Raw genomic sequence first — 19,878 nt, 5'->3', positions numbered from 1 at the left:
ATAACTGCATAGTCAAACAATTCAAAAGGGAAAGAATTTAAGCTCCACCAATGACTTGCACCTATACAAACGTAATGTTTCAAAATAACGTTGGAATAAAAAATTTGGAGATTATGTGATGGGATGGCTGGTTTTTCTTAGACGAGATGGAGACATATTATGGTATGCCGATGACAGTCTATAACTAGCGTTGCCACTAAAAAAAAATAATAAATTCTGGTTTCCCCTTAATCTACTTCGAGTACTAAGAGGGTTAGAGATTATTTTTAATCGGATACAATTCAGTACATAATCTCTTACAATATAACGCTTAGTCAAATTCGACGTATACTATTAAATTCGTATTGGAAATTAATAAAATTGATTAAAAAATCTGGGTTTGGCTAAATATGCTTTTAAAATCATTAATCAAATAAACAGTGGGTAACAGCTTATTTGATGGACTAGTAATTTAAAAGTTCAGCTGACCATATTTTCAAAACTTCAAATCAAAACTGTACTTGATTTAATCCCGAAACGTATTCGAGGTTATTTTCTATGCGCTTGATTTTAGTGTAATTTGCACTTGTTTTAATCTCAATGTGCTCTAAATTCCCATAAAATAAAAATTGGTTTATATATTTTTAAAATATTTGTATACCCTCCACCATAGGATGGGGGTATATTAACTTTGTCATTCCGTTTGTAACACATCGAAATATTGTTCTAAGACAAAGTATATATATTCTGGGTCGTGGTGAAATTCTGAGTCGATCTGAGCATATCCGTACGTCCGTCCGTCCGTCTGTTGAAATCACGCTAACTTCCGAACGAAACAAGCTATCGACTTGAAACTTGGCACAAGTAGTTGTTATTGATGTAGGTAGGATAGTATTGCAAATGGGCCATATCGGTCCACTTTTACGTATAGACCCCCAAATTTGGCTTGCGGGGACTCTAAGAGAAACAAATTTCATCCGATCCGGCTGAAATTTGGTACATGGTGTCAGCATATGATCTCTAAAAGCCATGCCACATCGGTACATGGTGTCAGCATATGATCTCTAACAACCATGCCTCATCGGTCCATAATTATATATAGCCCCATATAAACCGATCCCACGATTTGGCTTGCGGAACCTCTAAGAGAAGCAAATTTCATCCGATCCGCTTGAAATTTGGTACATGGTGTTAGTATACGTGGTCTCTAATGACCATGCAAAAAAAATGGTCCTTATCGGTCCATAATCATATACAGCCCCCATATAAACCGATCACCAGATTTGAATTCTGGAGCCTCTTGGAAACCAAAATTCATCTGATTCAGTGGAAATTTGTTACGTAGTGTTAATATATGACCTCAAACACCCATGCAAAATTGGTCGAAATCGGTCCATAATTATACATAGCCCCCATATAAACCGATCCCCAGATTTGACCTCCGGTGCCTTTTGGAGAAGCTACATTCATCCGATCTGGTTGAAATTTGGTACGTGGTGGGAGTATATGATATTTAACAGCCATGCCAAAAGTGGTCCATATCAGTCCATAATCATATAGGAGCAAATTTCATCCGAGTCTGTTGAAATTTGGTACATTGTGTTAGTATATGGTCGTTAACAACCATGCCTAACTAGGTCCATATCGGTCTATAGTTATATAAAGCCCTCAGAAAATCGATCCCCAATCACAAATAATTGGTCCATATCAAGTTCATAATTGTATATAGCCCCCATATAAGCGAACCCCATATTTCAATTCTGGCTCTCTACCACGTATGGACTAACTCACAATTTAGAAAACGGTGTTAAGAAGTTTTAAGATACCACAACCCAAGTAATTCGATTGTGGATGACAGTCTTTCGTAAAAGTTTCTACGCAATCCATGGGGGAGGGTACATAAGATTCGGCCTGGCCGAACTTACGGCCGTATATACTTGTTTATTATTCTCTTTTGATATCGATACATACATTTGTAATGAAAAGAAAAATTATATTATATATAATACAATATAAATTATAAAGATATATATTTATGTATTATTATTTACCAAATTTTTTAAAAGTTTTTGTGAGGAGAAAATGTGGACCAGGAAGCAAGAAAATCAGCGGAATTCAACTTTTTTAGTCCTTTCCCCTTAAATAGTACTTTGCCTCCACTTATCACATATGGCGGACAAATCCAATGACGCTCTGTTCAAGCTGAGGGAACGGACTTGTCAATTTGATGACTTCTGATGTTTGGTTTGATTGAACTTTTGAGCCCACAGCATGACTTAAATATAGTCGACGCTATTCGTGTCACATCAACGACAAATATTTTCTTGTTATGGATTTCAGACCCTACTTTTGCCTATGCACTATCAATTACAATTGGTTAAAATATATATATATATATATATATATATATATATATATATATATATATATATATATATATATATATATATATATATATATATATATATATATATATATATATATATATATATATATATATATATATATATATTATATATATATATATATATATATGTATATATATATATATATATATATATATATATATATATATATATATATATATATATATATATATATATATATTATATATATATATATATATATATATATATATATATATATAATATATATATATATATATCTTCTTCACTATCACTTAGGGTCTTAGCACACAATAATTCTAAAAGAATTTGAAAACCAAAATGCAAGCGAAGCCAACAAAACTAACTCGAAATCACAAATTACACACATACACACCCACAATGTTTCATACATGCAAAAAAGCCAGTTTTTGGTGGTTAAACATCTGTGAGAGTAACAAGGAGAGCAAAATTTTTTTGTTGCATTCCAATTTATTCATAAATGAATATCAATTAAAAATTTTCTTATTTTAAGCCAAATACCAAGTCTTAGTTTTCTGTGAGAGTATCAATGAGAAGAAATCTTTATTGTACGAATTCAGGCTAAAAATAAGAATTTGAAACTTGGTTTTAGAAATCTACTTTTCTAATTATTTTTAAATTTAAAAAAATATTGATTAGCAAGGTGCTAGGAACGGAAATATCGGCAAATTTTACGCAACAGCTTATAATACCCTCCACCATAGGATGGGGGTATATTAACTTTGTCTTTCCGTTTGTAACACATCGAAATATTGCTCTAAGACCCCATAAAGTATATATATTCTGGGTCGTGGTGAAATTCTGAGTCGATCTAAGCATGTCCGTCCGTCGTCCGTCTGTCCGTGTGTCCGTCTTTCCGTCCGTCTGTGGAAATCACGCTAACTTCCGAACGAAACTAGCTATTGACTTGAAACTTGGCACAAGTAGTTGTTATTGATGTGGGTCGGATGGTATTGAAAATGGGCCATATCGGCCCACGTTTACGTATAGCCCCCATATAAACCGATCCCCAAATTTGGCTTGCGGAGCCTTCCGGAGCAGCAAAATCATCCGATCCGGTTGAAATTTGGTACGTGGTCTAAGTATACGGTCTCTAACAACCATGTAAAAATTGGTCCATATCGATCCATAATTATATATAGCCCCCATATAAACTGATCCCCAGATTTGACCTCCGGAGCCTCTTGGAGGGGCAAAATTCATCCGATCCGGTTGAAATTTGGTACCTGATGTTAGTATACGGTCTCTAACAAACATGCAAAAATTGGTCCATATCGGTCCATAATTATATATAGCTCCCATATAAACCGATCCCCAGATTTGAACTCTGGAGCCTCTTGGATGAGCAAAATTCATTCGATCCAATTGAAATTTAGTACGTGGTGTTAGTATATGGTCTCTAACAACCATGCAAAAATTGGTCCATATCGGTCCATAATTATATATAGCTCCCATATAAACCGATCCCCAGATTTGACCTCCGGAGCCTCTTGGAGGGGCAAAATTCATCCCGATCCGGTTGAAATTTGGTACCTGATGTTAGTATACGGTCTATAATTACCATGCAAAAATTGGTCCGTATCGGTCCATAAATATATATAGCTCCCATATAAACCGATCCCCAGATTTGACCTCCGGAGCCTCTTGGAGGAGCAAACTTCATCCTACCCGATTGAAATTTGGTACGTGGTGTTAGTATATGGTCTCTAACAACCATGCAAAAATTGGTCCATATCGGTCCATAATTATATATAGCTCCCATATAAACCGATCCCCAGATTTGACCTCCGGAGCCTCTTGGAGGAGCAAAAGTCATCCGATGCGGTTGAAATTTGGTACATTTCGTTAGTATATGGCCTCTAACAGCCATGTACAAATTGTCAAATTTTATTACTATAGAAAGTTTTGTCAAAATTTCATTTCTATAGAAAGTTTTGTAAAAAGTTTATTTCTATAGCAATGTTTGTCAACATTTTATTTCCATAGAAAATTTTGTCAAAATTTTATTTCTATAGAAAATTTTGTAAAAAATTTATTTCTGTAGAAAATTTTGTCAACATGTTATTTCTATAGAAAATTTTGTCAACATTTTATTTCTATAGAACATTTTGTCAACATTTTATTTCTATAGAAAATTTTGTCAACATTTTATTTCTATAGAAAATTTTGTCAAAATTTTATTGCTATAGAAAATTTTGTCAACATTTTACTTCCATAGAAAATTTTGTCAACATTTTATTTCTATAGAAAATTTTGTCAAGTTTTTATTTCATTTCATTTCACTTTATTTATAATCATAATCAGAAGCTCAAATAAGGCCAAAATTGATTACAAAAGTTTTACATTGGTTTGACACTTAATTATAAAATATAATTTAAGCTCATCAACATCAATACTATATATAATTTTTGAATATGTTATTAATATACTATTCAAGATTCAAGAACCTAACACGAACATGGATGAATGGAAGGAAAAAGAGATGTTTGTAGCGTAAACACAGTTCGAAAAATTAAAGTGTTAGCTATGGTAGATGTTCATAACCGAGATAAAACCAGTTCCTTAAACTTAAAACATGGCAAATTAAAATTTCTATTTTCGTAAGGTATTAAGGTATTCCATAAGCGTGTGACTCGAATTAGGAATGATCGCTGCATCACCAAAGTCTGAAAACGGGGCATTACCAACGCATGCATTCTACTCGAACCTCCAAACTGGAATCTTTCTGCCAGATTTGGCGGTGTCCTAAATTTAAGTACTTTGTAAAACAACATCATGGTTCTAAGCTTCATGAAGTTATCGAATGTACAACCTAGGAGTTCAATTGAGCGAGATGTGACATGATCATAATAACCCAAGTGATATATGTAGCGAACAATACGATTAAAACACATTTTATTTCTATAGAAAATTTTGTCAAAATTTTATTTCTATAGAAAAATTTGTCTAACTGAATTATATACGTATTTAATCGGCCTTTTTTATACCCTCCACCATAGGATGGGGGTATATTAACTTTGTCATTCCGTTTGTAACACATCGAAATATTGCTCTAAGACCCCATAAAGTATATATATTCTGGGTCGTGGTGAAATTCTGAGTCGATCTAAGCATGTCCGTCCGTCCGTCTGTTCGTCCGTCCGTCTGTCCGGCTGTCCGTCCGTCTGTGGAAATCACGCTAACTTCCGAACGAAACAAGCTATCGACTTGAAACTTGGCACAAGTAGTTGTTATTGATGTAGGTCGGATGGTATTGAAAATGGGCCATATCGGACCACGTTTACGTATAGCCCCCATATAAACCGATCCCCAAATTTGGCTTGGGGAGCCTCCCGGAGCAGCAAAATTCATCCGATCCGGTTGAAATTTGGTACGTGGTCTTAGTATACGGTCTCTAACAACCATGCAAAAATTGGTCCATATCGGTCCATAATTATATATAGCCCCCATATAAACCGATCCCCAGATTTGACCTCCGGAGCCTCTTGGAGGGGCAAAATTCATCCGATCCGATTGAAATTTGGTACCTGATGTAAGTATATGGTCTCTAACAACCATGCAAAAATTGGTCCATATCGGTCCATAATTATATATAGCCCCCATATAAACCGATCCCCAGATTTGACCTCCGGAGACTTTTGGAGGGGCAAAATTCATCCGATCCGGTTGAAATTTGGTACCTGATGTTAGTATACGGCCTCTAACTACCATGCAAAAATTGGTCCATATCGGTCCATAATTATATATAGCTCCCATATAAACCGATCCCCAGATTTGACCACCGGAGCCTCTTGGAGGAGCAAAATTCATCCGATCCGGTTGAAATTTAGTACATGGTCTTAGTATACGGTTTTTAACAACCATGCAAAAATTGGTCCATATCGGTCCATAATTATATATAGCCCCCATATAAACCGATCCCCAGATTTGACCTCCGGAGCCTCTTGGTGGGGCAAAATTCATCCGATCCGGTTGAAATTTGGTACCTGATGTTAGTTTATTGTCAACATTTTATTTCTATAGAAATTTTTGTCAAAATTGTATTGCTATAGAAAATTTTGTCAAATTTTTATTTCTATAGAAAATTTTGTCAACATTTTATTTCTATAGAAAATTTTGTCAAAATTTTATTTCTATAGAAATTTTTGTCAAGGTTTCATTTCTATAGAAAATTTTGTCAAAATTTTATTTCTATAGAAAATTTTGTCAAACTAGATTATATACGTATTTAATCGGCCTTTTTATACCCTCCATCATAGGATGGGGGTATATTAACTTTGTCATTCCGTTTGTAACACATCGAAATATTGCTCTAAGACCCCATAAAGTATATATATTCTGGGTCGTGGTGAAATTCTGAGTCGATCTAAGCATGTCCGTCCGTCCGTCTGTTGAAATCACGCTAACTGCCGAACGAAACAAGCTATCGACTTGAAACTTGGCACAAGTAGTTGTTATCGATGTAGGTCGGATGGTATTGAAAATGGGCCATATCGGTCCACTTTTACGTATAGCCCCCATATAAAGGGACCCTCAGATTTGGCTTGTGGAGCCTCTAACAGAAGCATATTTCATCCGATCCGGCTGAAATTTGGTACATGGTGTTGGTATATGGTCTCTAACAACCATGCAGAAATTGGTCCACATCGGTCCATAATTATATATAGCCCCCATATAAACCAATCCCCAGATTTGGCTTGTGGAGCCTCTAAGTGAAGCAAATTTCATCCGATCCGGCTGAAATTTGATACATGGTGTTGGTATATGGTCTCTAACAACCATGCAGAAATTGGTCCACATCGGTCCATAATTATATATAGCCCCCATATAAACCGATCCCCAGATTTGGCTTGCGGAGCCTCTAAGAGAAGCAAATTTCATCCGATCCGGCTGAAATTTGATATATGGTGTTAGTATATGGTCTCTAATAACCATGCAAAAATTCACATCGGTCCATAATTATATATAGCCCCCATATAAACCGATCCCCAGAGTTGGTTTGCGGAGCCTCACAGAGAAGCAAATTTCATCCGATCCGGCTGAAATTCGGTATATGATGTTGGTATATGGTCTCTAACAACCATGCAAAAATTGGTCCACATCGGTCCATAATTATATATAGACCCCATATAAACCGATCTCCAGATTTGGCTTGCGAAGCCTCAAAGAGAAGCAAATTGCATTCGATCCGGCTGAGATTTGGTACATGGTGTTGGTATATGGTCTCCAACAACCGTGCAGAAATTGGTCCACATCGGTCCATAATTATATATAGCGCCCATATAAACCGATCCCCAGATTTGGGTTCCGGAGCCTCAAAGAGAAGCAAATTTCATCCGATCCGCCTCAAATTTGGTACATGATATTGGTATATGGTCTCTAACAACCATGCAAAAATTGGTCCACATCGGTTCATAATTATATATAGCCCCCATATAAACCGATCCCCAGATTTGGCTTGCGAAGTCTCCAAGAGAAGCAAATTTCATCCAATCCGGTTGTAATTTGGAACATGGTGTTAGTATATGATCTTTAACAACCGTGCCAGAATTGGTCCATATCGGTCCATAATTATATATAGCCCCCATATAAAACGTTCTCCAGATTTGACCTCCGGAGCCTCTTGGAGGAGCAAAATTCATCCGATCCGTTTCAAATTAGGAACGTGGTGTTAGTATATGGTCGCTAACAGCCATACCAAAATTGGTCCAATCACACAAAAATTGGTCCATATCGGTTCATAATCATGGTTGCCACTAGAGCCAAAAATAGTCTACCAAAATGTTATTTCTATAGAAAATTTTGTCAAAATTTTATTTCTAGAGAAAATTTTGTTAAAATTTTATTCGGTTCATAATAAATTCTTCACCATTGTCAAAATTTTATTTCTATAGAAAAATTTGTTCAAATTTTATTCGGTTCATAATCATGGTTGCCACTCGAGCCAAAAATAATTACCAAGATTTTATTTCTATAGAAAATTTTGTCAAAATTTTATTTCTGTAGAAAATGTTGTCAAAATTTTATGTCTACTTTGTCAAACTGAATTATATACGTATTGGATCGATCTTTTTTGATTTAATGTATACCACGTATGGACTTACATACAATTTAGAAGATGGTGTTAGGAGGTTTTAAGATACCTTGCCATTGGCAAGCGTTACCACAACTTAAGTAATTCGATTGTGGATGGCAATGTTTAGAAGAAGTTTCTACGCAATCCATGATGGAGGGTACATAAGCTTCGGCCTGGCCGAACTTACGGCCGTATGTACTTGTTTTGTTTAATATATACCCAGTATGGGCTAACTTACAATTTAGAAGACAGCGTTAAAAAGTTTTACGATACCTTGCCATCGGCAAGTGTTATCGCAACCCAAGTAATACGATTGTGGATGACAGCCTTTAGTAGAAGTTCCTACGCAATCCATGGTGGAGGGTACATAAGATTCGGCCTGGCCGAACTTACGGCCGTATATACTTGTTCTACCCTCCACCATAGGATGGGGGTATATTAACTTTGTCATTCCGTTTGTAACACATCGAAATATTGCTCTAAGACCCCATAAAGTATATATTCTGGGTCGTGGTGAAATTCTGAGTCGATCTAAGCATGTCCGTCCGTCCGTCCGTCCGTCTGTCCGTCTGTCCGGCTGTCCGTCCGTCTGTGGAAATCACGCTAACTTCCGAACGAAACAAGCTATCGACTTGAAACTTGGCACAAATAGTTGTTATTGATGTAGGTCGGATGGTATTGAAAATGGGCCATATCGGACCACGTTTACGTATAGCCCCCATATAAACCGATCCCCAAATTTGGCTTGGGGAGCCTCCCGGAGCAGCAAAATTCATCCGATCCGGTTGAAATTTGGTACGTGGTCTTAGTATACGGTCTCTAACAACCATGCAGAAATTGGTCCATATCGGTCCATAATTATATATAGCCCCCATATAAACCGATCCCCAGATTTGAACTCCGGAGCCTCTTGGAGGGGCAAAATTCATCCGATCCGATTGAAATTTGGTACCTGATGTAAGTATATGGTCTCTAACAACCATGCAAAAATTGGTCCATATCGGTCCATAATTATATATAGCCCCCATATAAACCGATCCCCAGATTTGACCTCCGGAGACTTTTGGAGGGGCAAAATTCATCCGATCCGGTTGAAATTTGGTACCTGATGTTAGTATACGGCCTCTAACTACCATGCAAAAATTGGTCCATATCGGTCCATAATTATATATAGCTCCCATATAAACCGATCCCCAGATTTGACCACCGGAGCCTCTTGAAGGAGCAAAATTCATCCGATCCGGTTGAAATTTAGTACATGGTCTTAGTATACGGTTTTTAACAACCATGCAAAAATTGGTCCATATCGGTCCATAATTATATATAGCCCCCATATAAACCGATCCCCAGATTTGACCTCCGGAGCCTCTTGGTGGGGCAAAATTCATCCGATCCGGTTGAAATTTGGTACCTGATGTTAGTTTATTGTCAACATTTTATTTCTATAGAAATTTTTGTCAAAATTGTATTGCTATAGAAAATTTTGTCAAATTTTTATTTCTATAGAAAATTTTGTCAACATTTTATTTCTATAGAAAATTTTGTCAAGTTTTTATTTCTATAGAAAATTTTGTCAAATTTTTATTCTATAGAAAATTTTGTCAAAATTTTATTTCTATAGAAATTTTTGTCAAGGTTTCATTTCTATAGAAAATTTTGTCAAAATTTTATTTCTATAGAAAATTTTGTTAAACTAGATTATATACGTATTTAATCGGCCTTTTTTTGTTTAATATATACCCAGTATGGGCTAACTTACAATTTAGAAGACAGCGTTAAAAAGTTTTACGATACCTTGCCATCGGCAAGTGTTATCGCAACCCAAGTAATTCGATTGTGGATGACAGCCTTTAGTAGAAGTTCCTACGCAACCCATGGTGGAGGGTACATAAGATTCGGCCTGGCCGAACTTACGGCCGTATATACTTGTTTTTGTTTAATATATACCCCATATGGACTAACTTACAATTTAGCAGACAGTGTTAAAAAGTTTTACGATACCTTGCCATCGGCAAGTGTTATCGCAACCCAAGTAATTCGTTTGTGGATGACAGCCTTTAGTAGAAGTTCCTACGCAATCCATGGTGGAGGGTACATAAGATTCGGCCTGGCCGAACTTACGGCCGTATATACTTGTTTTATTTAACAGTTCTCGTATAACGGGACTTTCTTTCGCAGGCTTTGTTGTCTAACTTGCTTAAACTAAAAGTAATCTAAATCTAAAATATGTACAAATATATTCAAGCGGAAGTCTATAAAGCTGTAATGTTAGTGACTTCAAACGCCGTTGGATATGACGACATTCATCCAAAATTCGTTAGAATTATTCTGCCACATATGTTACACATGTTTTCAGTTCAGCTATAATGGCCAGCAGTTTTCCTTCTATGTGGAAAATCGAAAAAATACTCCCAATGCCAAAGGGTAATGGTGAATTTCGTCCTATAGCCATTAGCGTAGCTAGACAATTTTCCTAGGGGGGGGGCTATAGCCCCCCTAACTGAAAATTTATAGACTGAACTTATAGGTTCAATTAATGTTTTATTTCATAAAAATGAATAACAATATAGACATCAAAATAACTAGACAATTAATTTATAATAAAGCAACTAAAAGTATTTCCACACTTTTCCCAGCAAAAAAATTGGGAGTTGTTCTAAGGCACAACTTTAAAAGCACTTCCAAAAATGTCCTCACAAAGAAGTTAATTATTTTAACTACACAGGAAGTTTTTTTACTTCATTTGTTTCATATTTTAATGCGTAATTTTTTGTTTTCTTTTAAACAAAAGTAAGAATAAATAAAATGGTACAAATTATTCAAATTTTGCCACAAAAATGCTAAATCCATTATAGACATTTTTATAGAATTTTTGAAAATATTCGAGGGAAAACGTTTCAAACAAGCGTTAGAATGCATTAAAAATCATAAAAATTAATTATTTGGGAAAATATAACAAAATTTTTATATTCACATTCAAAACACTGAATTCGGATCACACCTTAAGAAGTGATGCAAATTCATGGCAACGGCTGTTGAAACGGTGGACATTCGTTCTATGACAATTTCATTTTACATTCATCGCTTCTCCGCCAATTTTGCACCACTTCCGGAAACAAAAAGAACATTTTCACTTCTTTTTTGGCTACGCTTTTTTGCAGCATTATTAAGATATTAATTCCCAACAAACACAAGGATGAGCATTTTTCATAGGTAACGCCATACCAATTTAATAGTGAATCCCATCTTCAACATTAATTCAAATGGCCTTGGAAATTGCTTGCTTTCAACAAATTTTCCAATAGGTTTGAAGCATTAAAATGAAATTTAGTTTGAAAAGTTGTAGCTAATATGTTGAGAAATTGTTGCTAACGTGTTGAATTCTACTGTTCAGGGTAATGTCTGTTGTTTATTGAGAACGCGATTTTCTCAACAATTTCACAAATTGAATTCTAATCTAATTCTTTGAAAAAATGTTTGAAAGCGTATTGAATATAAGCATTTCTCCAATGTTTGTGTTTATTGGGTTTATGAAAGAATAGTATCAATTACTATTTTTTTAAATTAAATTGAGTAAACCAGACTAAACAAAATAATAAAGGAGCTTTAGTTATTCAACTAAATCAAAAGTTCAACCACAGATTTATTTTATAAATACCAGATTTCAAATATTGCCATCGGCAACTGCTACCACAACCAAAGTAATTCGATTGTGCATGAAAGTCTTTAGCGGAACTTTGTGCAGTTGTATATACTTTTTTAATTTTTAGTAAATGTAAAATCGTAAATAGTTCTTCAAATTCTGGGGGGGCTAAAATTTTTCTGGGGGGGGTCTAAGCCCCCTCCCCAGAGGCCTTCCTACGCTTATGCCTATAGCTATACTGCCCTACCTATCTACAGTCTTCGAGAAGATTATTCATAACCAGCTTCAGATTATTCATAACCAGCTTCAATAATTTGCTAATTACACGACAATATGGGTTTAGACCAAACCATAGCTGCATTACTGCGCTTACTGATGTTGTAGAGACAATTAGGGCTGGGCTCGACAATAGTGATATCGGTTTCCTAATTTTGCCTGATCACTCCAAGGCAGTAGTGTTTGCCACTCAATACTTACTGAAAAACTGAGACGAAACTTTAGTCTCTCTAAAACAGCAACACGTTTACTGGCATCATATCTGTCACAACGATCACAATACACAACGAATGGAACTTATAACTTTTTACTTCTTCCACTGCCAAGAGGGTTACCACAAGGATCAATCCTTGGACTCCTCTTATACTCAATACACATATTCGAATGGTCTACCTGATCAAATTAAACATAATCACATCCAAATGCACGCTGACGACGTGCAGCTTTATTCAACATGCAAACTGAATTCCATTGCGTTTTGTGTATCGAATCTTAACGCAGTCTGCAACAAATACTGTTTAATACTTAACCCTAATAAGTCGAAGGCAATTATAATCCGGAACAGAAATGTTGATATAGGTGACAACGTCAACATTTACCTCGGATCCACTCAAATTGAAATTGTAGACAAAGCAAAGAATGTTGGTTAATATTTAATAAGAATCTTACCTGGTCTGACCATATTGCTTCGAGCTGTGGGAAAGTATATTCAATGCTTAGAAATCTACTACCCAACACTTAACACCATTGAATATTAGAATACTGTTAGTAAAAAGCTATACGGGTATAGCAGAATTATTAATCTGACTCTGCATGTCAAATTTGGTCAAAATCGGTTCAGATTTAGATATAGCTCTCATATGTTCGCCACAGTTGGGGAAATATGGTAAAATGTTTCATATTTTAGACCCGTTTTCAATGGGAGTTTCCTCCAATTGACTCGATAGTTTCCATATTTAATAAGCTATTCAAGTGTGGCATCTTGATCTAATTGTTTCAGATCTATATAAAGTCTTCATATATTTGTTCTTCCGGTTTATACAAATATGACCAAAATACCCAGATTTGACACTAAATTCTGTGATGATTTCCCCATATCGTTGTCATATCCTACACACTATAATGCCAGACTTTCCACCGAACTGTTGAGTTTTAAGTAAGGCTCCGACTTGTGGAAATATCGCCCGACTTTGCCAAATAATATATCACAACCCACAATTGACCACATATCTCGGCGAGATCTAACCAATATCCTTGTAAAATCGCCACTGCTAGGTAGCAAAACTTGTAAATATTACTCAAATGTTCCTATATCTCGAATACATATGTATCGCCCCATAAATCATAAATGCTCTACTGTACAATTGCATTAAAATTGCTCTAGTTTTATATTTCCCATATTTATACCCTTCACCACTACTGTGGTACAGGGTATAATAAGTTTGTGCATTTGTATGTAACGCCAAGAAGGAGTAATCATAGACCAACCTTTTAGTATACGGATCGGCTTAGAATTAAATTCTGAGTCCATTTAGCGATGTCCGTCTGTCTGTTGATGTATTTTTGTGAGCAAAGTACAGCTCCCAGTTTTAGTCCGATTGTCCTAAAATTTGGTATAGGGTCCTTCGGCTCAAAGACGATCCCTATTGATTTTGGAAAAAATCGGTTCAGATTTAGATATAGCTGCCACATATATTTTTCACCGATCTGGTCATAATTGGCGTGTATATCAACCGATCTTCCTCAAATTCCGTACATCCGAATATTTTATGAGTCTCGAAAAACTTGCAAAATATCAGCCAAATCGGTTCATATTTAGATATAGCTCCCATATATAGCTTTCGCCCGATTTACACTCATTTTCCCACAGAGGCCAATTTTTTGCTCCGATTTAGTTGAAATTTTGCATAGGGTGTAGAATTAGCATTGTAACTATGCGTACCAAATTTGGTTGAAATCGGTTCAGATTTGGATATATCTCACATATATAGCTTTCGCCCGATTACACTCATATGACCACAGAGGGCAATTTTTAACTCCAATTTAGTTGAAATTTTGCACAGGGAGTAGAATTAGCATTGTAGCTATGCGTGCCAAATTTGGTTGAAATCGGTTTAGATTTAGATATAGCTCCCATATATATGTTTTTTTGATTTCGACAAATATGGTCAAAATACCAACATTTTCCTGGTAAAATCGACACTGCTTAGTCGAAAATTTGAAAAAAATGAGTCTAATTTTCCTAAACTTCTAATACATATATATCGAGCGATTAATCATAAATAAACTTTTGCGAAGTTTCCTTCAAATTGCTTCAGATTTAAATGTTTCCCATATTTTTATACCCACCACCATAGAATGGTGACGGGGGTATAATAAGTTTGTCATTCCGTTTGTAACACATCGAAATATCGATTTCCGACTATATAAAGTATATATATTCTTGACCAGGGAGAAATTCTAAGACGATATAACGATGTCCGTCTGTCCGTCTGTCTGTCTGTCTGTTGTAATCACGCTACAGTCTTCAATAATGAAGCAATCGTGCTGGAATTTTGCACAAACTCGTCTTTTGTCTGCAGGCAGGTCAAGTTCGAAGATGGGCTATATCGGTCCTGGTTTTAATATAGTCCCCATATAAACCGATCTTCCGATTTGGGGTCTTGGGCTTATAGAAATCGAAGTTTTTATCCAATTTGCCTGAAATTTGAAATCTAGAGGTATTTTATGACCATAAAGAGGTGTGCCAAAAAATGGTGAGTATCGGTCCATGTTTTAGTGTAGCCCCTATATAGACCGATCTCCCGATTTTATTTCTTGGGCTTATAGAAACCGCAGTTTTTATTCAATTTACCTGAAATTGGAAATCTAGAGGTATTGTAGGACCACAAATACGTGTGCCAAAAATTGTGAGTATCGGTCCATGTTTTGGTATGGTTCCCATATAAAAGGACCTCCCGATTTGGGGTCTTGGGCTTATAGAAACCGTAGGTTTTATCCAATTTGTCTGAAATTGGAAATCTGGAGGTATCTCAGGACCATAAAGAGGTGTGCCGAAAATGGTGAGTATCGGTCCATATTTTGGTATAGCCCCCATAAGAATGATCTCCCGATTTAACTCCTTGGGTTTGTAGAAACCGTAGTTTTTATCTGATTTGCCTGAAATTGTAAATATTCTGGTATTTAAGGCTCACAAAAACGTCTATCGGATTAAGTTTTTATCGGTCCATTTGGTAATGCCCTCCATATAGACCGACTTCACTTCTTGAGGGTGTAGAAGGCGCACTGATCATGAAAATTGCTTGAAACTCAATGTAAAATTTCCTGATTTTACTTCAACAGATTTAAGATTTCAAATCAAGAAGTTATTTTATAATTTTCTTGCACACTTACAAGAGATGTTAATGATTCCTCTAAAACGCAAACAAAAATGGTTCTTATAAATCCAGAATCTGATATAGTCCTCATAGGTGAAATCTTTAAATTTATCTTCGGCAAGTGTCCTCAAGCCCTCCTGAAATTTCAAAGGAAACCCTAATATTTGGTTCATGGTGGTGGGTATTTACGATTCGGCCCGGCCGAATTTACTGCTGTATATACTTGTTTTTTTACTAACATTGTGCTTAATCCCAGTAACCGATTTAAATTGTAAATTGTCTCCAAATCGGTTAAGTTAGGTTAGGTTAGGTTAAAGTGGCAGCCCGATTAAGATTCAGGCTCACTTAGACTATTCAGTCCATTGTGATACCACATTAACTAAAAGTACCTATTACATATGGGCACTTCTAGTTTTAACCGCTGAACCTTCTTGATTATTTTTCTTTGTCGAACCAACCAGATTGTTCCAAAAACATTAGCAGACTGCTTAAGTTAACGTTTTCCAGATCCGCCAGTAATCTGAAGCTATAGGCTCCTAAAAGTTGCTTGCGCTTTACACAAAATGCAGGACACTCACACAAGAGGTGTTTAATTGATTCTTTTTCCTCCGCATCATGACAGCTCATACAATAGTCATTATACTTCGCGCCAATAGTTTTTGCAAAATCTCCTATCAGGCAGCGACCCGTTATAGCAGATATCAGGAGTGATATCTGACGTCTCGAGAACATTAGCATATCTAGTGTGCGGTTTAAGTTGAAATGGGGCCATATTTGCTTGGTGTCGTTACAACCCTTGCAATTCTCCCATCGAACATTTGCCATCATAACAGCCTTCTCACGCAGCATGAGCTTGCAGGTAGCTAGGGGCATACCAACAAATTCTAGTTCCCCTGGAATATGTAAGGTAGTCCCTAGCCCTGCCAACTCATCGGCTTCGCAGTTTCCCGGTATGTTCCTATGGCCAGGCACCCATATTAGGTGAATATTGTACTGCTCAGCCATCTCATTGAGAGATTTGTGGCAATCGATGGCCGTTTTCGAGTTGAGGAACACAGAGTCCAAGGATTTTATTGCAGGTTGACTGTCTGAGTATATATTAATGCCCACATTTTTTGGAACATTACTTCTCAGCCAATTCGCCACCTCTCTTATTGCTAATATTTCAGCCTGAAAAACACTACAGTGATTAGGTAATCTTTTCGCTATTTGAAGTTCCAAATCATTAGAATATACTCCGAAACCCACTTGTCCATCCAATTTGGAGCCATCAGTGTAGAAATCTATATATTCTTTATTCCCCGGGGTCTGTGTGCACCACGCCTCACTGTTGGGGATTAGAGTCTCAAACTTTTTGTCGAAAAGTGGACTCGCCAAAGTGTAATCCACTACGTTAGGCACATCTGACATTGTTTTGAGGACAGAACTGTGACCGTAACATTTTTCCGACCACAGCGATAGTTCGCGCAACCGCACAGCCGTTGTTGCAGCTGACTGTTTGGCCAAAATGTCTAAAGGCAATAGATGCAGCATGACATTAAGGGAATTTGTTCCTGTCTTGCTGAATGCGCCTGAAATACACAAACACGCCATACGCTGAACTTTATCTAAACCAGTCGGTTTCTGAAGTGCCGGCCACCAGACTACAACACAATATAGCATTATAGGTCTAACCACTGCCGTGTATAGCCAATGCACAATTTTTGGTTTTAGTCCCCACTTTTTTCCTATTGCCTTTTTGCACGAGTACAAAGCTACAGTTGCCTTCCTCGCCCTTTCTTCAATATTAAGCTTAAAGTTCAGCTTCCTGTCCAAAATAACGCCAACGGTATTTTGCACAATCACCAAAGGGAATTTCAATACCCCCTAAGGAAATAGGCCTAACCGTGGGAGTTTTGCGATCTTTGCAGTACATGACTAATTCTGTCTTTGCGGGATTTACCCCAAGACCATTGTCTTTCGCCCATTTTTCAGTCATCCGGAGGGCCCTCTGAATAATATCTCTGATTGTGGATGGGAATTTTCCCCTGACTGCCAGAGCTACATCATCTGCGTATGCTACCACTTTTATCCTTTCTTTTTCTAGAGTAACCAGAAGGCTATTTATAGCAACATTCCAAAGAAGAGGTGATAGAACTCCTCCTTGGGGAGTGCCTCTGTTCACATACTTTTGTATGTTTGCTTGTCCTAGTGTGGCTGAAATACGTCTCTTCATTAGCAGTTCGTCTAACAGCCTGAGTATACATGGATCAACATTCAGAGTTGTCAGTCCATTTAATATCGAGCTCGGATGGACATTATTGAACGCCCCTTCGATGTCTAGAAACGCCACGATTGTGTATTCTTTGACAGATAGTGAGCTTTCAATAAAGCTGACTAGTTCATGTAGTGCGGTCTCAGTAGACCTGCCCTTCGAGTATGCATGCTGTCGTTTCGAGAACAAACTTGAATCGATGCTAGTTCTAAGATAAATATCTATCATCCTCTCCAGAGTCTTAAGTAGGAATGAGGATAAGCTGATTGGTCGGAAATCCTTCGCCCTCGAGTGAGAGGCTTTTCCCGCTTTAGGTATGAAGACGACTTTTGTTTCCCTCCACTTTCCTGGGATATATGATAAGTTGATACATCCTTTATATATCACCGACAACCAGGGGATAATTTTGTCAGTTACAGCTTGTAACTCCGCCGGAGTAATTCCATCAGGTCCAGGGGATTTGAATGGTCCAAAGCTATTTAGCGCCCATCTTATTCTAGTTTCCGATACAATTTCCTCGACAGGAAACGACCGCTGAGCAACTGTGGCACCGCCAGTACATGGTTCAACCGTCTGATTTCCAGGAAAATGTGTGTCCAATAGTACCTCCAGCGTCTCCTCACTGGACGTTGTCCAATTGCCCTCCGATGTTTTAATGAAACCTGGAGCGGAGTTGGTGGATGCTAGAACCTTCCGTAGTCTGGAAGCCTCGGACGTATTCTCAATACTGCTGCAGTAAGCATTCCAAGAGTTATGCTGAGCCTTTCTCAGTTCTCGCTTGTATCCTCTCAGAATCTTCTTGTAAGCGTCCCAGTCCTCAGAAGCTCTGGTGGACTTTGCCTTGTTAAAGAGCTTCCTGCAAGATTTCCTCATATTACTTAATTCCGTAGACCACCATGGTGGTCGATGTTTCCCCCTTGGCTTTCCTCTAGGGCATGCAGCTTTCAGTGAGATGTTGAAGGCCTTAGTAATTCGCTCCACTGCGTATTCGATATCTTGCACATTTCTCATATTTGTCTCTGGTATTTCCGGTATCATCATATTGAACGATTCCCTATACCTATTCCAGTCAGCTTTCCTTGCATTTGGCGGAAATATGGTGTTGGTGGTATGAACATCAAATTTGAAACTGATGTAGCGACGATCTGAGAAGCTGTGTTCACTTAAAACATGCCACTCAGATATCATTTCATTCAGTTCTTGCGAGGCCAAGGTGATGTCCAAAACCTCTTGCCTGTTTTTAGTGACAAAGGTTGGGACATCTCCCTTGTTGCAAACTACCAGATTAGTACGCAAAATAAACTCTATTAGCGACTCTCCCCTTGCATTAGTATCACTACTTCCCCATATACTATGATGTGCATTCGCATCGCATCCCATAATGAGTTTCGTCTTTGTTTTAGGTGACTCCTCCACTAAGGTCTTAACGGCATATGGAAGCATCTCCCTGTCATGTCCCATGTAGACCGAAGATACCCAATATTTGCATTTGGCTATTTCTAAACTGGCAACGACAGTGTCTGTATTGCACATTGAAGGAAGCAGAAACAAGTTGAGCTCGTTTTTAGCAATTATACAGGCTCGATTTACATCATTACCACTATACTGCAATAGTTTGAACCCCGGAGTACTTAATTCACATATTTTGTTTTTATAAACATATGGTTCTTGAATAAGAACTATATCTATGTCCCCTTTCATCAGGAGAACTTTTAAGGCAGCACATGCAGCCTTACAATGATGAAGATTTATCTGGAGGATCCGTAGGACCATCGAGATTTTCAACAACCGTCACATCAGCCGCTTCAATCGAGTCATCAAGAATGTCCTCTTCAGAGATATCGGTG

The sequence above is a fragment of the Haematobia irritans genome, chromosome 4 (genome assembly GCF_050003625.1).
Source record: "Haematobia irritans isolate KBUSLIRL chromosome 4, ASM5000362v1, whole genome shotgun sequence".
NCBI classification, from domain to species: Eukaryota; Metazoa; Arthropoda; class Insecta; order Diptera; family Muscidae; genus Haematobia; species Haematobia irritans.
Note: the sequence above shows the minus strand (reverse complement) of the source record.